Raw genomic sequence first — 2,504 nt, 5'->3', positions numbered from 1 at the left:
GTCGCAGCCTCTCCCGTTGTGGAGCACAGGCTCCGGACGCGCAGGCTCAGCGGCCATGGCTCGTGGGCCCAGCCGCTCCGCGGCATGTGGGATCTTCCCAGACCGGGGCACAAACCCGCGTCCCCTGCATCGGCAGGCGGACTCTCAACCACTGCGCCACCAGGGAAGCCCTATATATGAGCTTTTGACTAATTTAATTCAACACATTCCATGACTAACAGAAAAAAATGGCTGAACCAATGGGACTGTGATGTAGTATATTAATCAATGAAAATCATTTCAATAAACTTCTTCTTAATAATAGCTTCATTGAGATATAATTTATCTACCATATAACTCTCACATTTAAAGTATACAATTTAATGGGTTTTAGTATATTCACATAGTTGTGCCAGGATTGTGGTTTTTTTCTCTGTATAAAATTGCCCTATCTCTGGTAATACTCCTTGTGTTTAAGTCTATTTATCTGATATTCATATAGCCAAACCAACTTTCTTAGTATTTGCATGCTGTATCTTTTCTCAGCCTTTCCTTTCAGCCTCTCTGTGTCTTTACATTTAAAGTGCCTCTTATGTAAAAAATATAGTTGGGCCTTACTTCTTCAAGCAGTCTGAAAATATTTTCCTTTTAATTGGAGTGTTTCATTTAATGTATTTATGAATATGGCCAGGTTTAATTCTACAATTATTCTAATTTGTTTTATTTGTCCCTTCTGTTCTTTGTTTCTTTTCTCCTCCTTTCATGTCTTCTTTTGGGCTAACGAGTGTTAGCCCAATCAGTTAGTATTTCATTCTATCACTTCTACTGGCTTTTCAGCTATACTCCTTTGTATTTTTTTTTGAGTTGTTGTTTTAAAGATTATACTATGCATCCTTAACTTGTCACAATCTATTTTGAATTAATGACATTCTACTTCCCTTGTAATACAAGAATTTTACAATATAATTTTTTTTATGCTATAAGTTTATTTACAAACATATCTAGGATGCTGAGTTCAAGAGTTTGATCCTTTTTTCAAAGAGACTGCACATCTTAAAATGCTCCTCTTCGTATCTGTCTCATGGATTATTTTTTAAGCAGTTGGTGTCTTACTACATAGAAAGATGCAGCAAATCCAGACTCAAAGTACAAAGCCATCATAGCTAGTAACCGCCACTTGTTTTCCAATGAAAATGGTAAATTCTTCCCCGGACCCTCCTCATAGCGGCTCCTACGGACCACAGAGGTTGTGAACCTCCGGATGCTTTGTCCCAACATAACGCTGTTGGAAGCCCTGCGAAAGGCGCAGAAACTGAAGGCGGAAGAAATGGCGGCAGCACACCCAGCACTCCTTTCCTCACGACCTTTACAATATTATTTTAAATGTATATCCTCCTCCTCTTTAATAGTGTTGTAATATATTTTTCTCTTTTGATACTTTATAAATCCATAATGTTGTTATTATATTTCCTTTAAAAATATATATTTCCTTCCTAAATTTTAAAGAATTTAAAATTTTAATTCCTGTTTGAAAATTACCCCATGGCTTAGCTATTTTGGTTTATCTTTCCTTTGCATTCCTGTAGCCTGTCAAAAAGAGTAGAAGAAATGAAAACGATTACAGGTGCTTTATAAATACTGGAGCATAACAAAGGCAGCTGGTGGGAGGTGGGGATGGGGTGAGGTGGAAAAGACTTGTTTTGAAGACATCAGTTATTTATAAAGTTTTTCAAATTCAAGATGTAGCTTCTTCCAGGTTCCTTAGTCAGTCTAATTAGGAACAAAGATATTTTGAGTTTCCAAATTCTCATTGAGGGTCCTTCCCCGAGCCCTGGTGGGCATTCTTTGTCCTCTGAGCTTTCCTACTGTATCCCTTATTCCTTGTCTAGTGGAATGTGAATTAGTAACATAAAACCCAGGGAAAGGAACCAGTTTTTAATACCCAAACCACCAAGTCTGAATCTGGGTTTGTAAGCCTCCAAGGCTTCATAAAATTGGAGGATAACGTCAGCTTAGGACTTACCACAAACCACGAGACATTTAAATTCTGATTTATGATTTAGGCTGGACCAGCACAAGCTATCAAGAAATCTCATGTTCCACCGTTATTTTTTTTTAATGTAAAGTAGAAGTAAAAGGACTGAATTTGCTCAGTTCCTTCCTGCTTGGTTAATGGAATTGATTGTGGAGTTGGCAGAGATAGTTACAGGTCAAAGGAATAGAACGGACCAACTTGTGTTCCTTCTCAACATCAATTGATGTTCCTTCTCATCAATTGACCAAATGATCACAGTCAGATTCCTCTTACTCTCTGGGAGTCCAACCTTCGGCCCCAGTCAGGAGGAGACTCTGCCCTGGACTCTGCACTTAGAGGGACATGTTCTTGCTTTCCTCCTGTGGAGGAGGACACAGGGTCAAGGGGATATGCCCACCTGGAACCCATGCCTGCCCTCTAGACACTTCTCCATGGAACCCTGCAATTCCTTGCACAAATGCCCCCTAGACCACTTTCAGGTCTTGCACAG

The 2,504-nt window shown here is 39.4% G+C and overlaps 1 pseudogene; it reads right to left on the bottom strand.

The window, feature by feature from the left end:
* Window positions 1–945: 945 nt before the first annotated feature.
* On the bottom strand, window positions 946–1,340 carry LOC137227142 (cytochrome c oxidase subunit 7C, mitochondrial pseudogene; annotated as a pseudogene).
* Between the last annotated feature and the right edge of the window lie 1,164 nt (window positions 1,341–2,504).

This window comes from Pseudorca crassidens, chromosome 7, assembly GCF_039906515.1.
Source record: "Pseudorca crassidens isolate mPseCra1 chromosome 7, mPseCra1.hap1, whole genome shotgun sequence".
In the NCBI taxonomy this organism is placed as follows: Eukaryota; Metazoa; Chordata; class Mammalia; order Artiodactyla; family Delphinidae; genus Pseudorca; species Pseudorca crassidens.
This window is presented reverse-complemented; position numbering and strand designations above follow the sequence as displayed.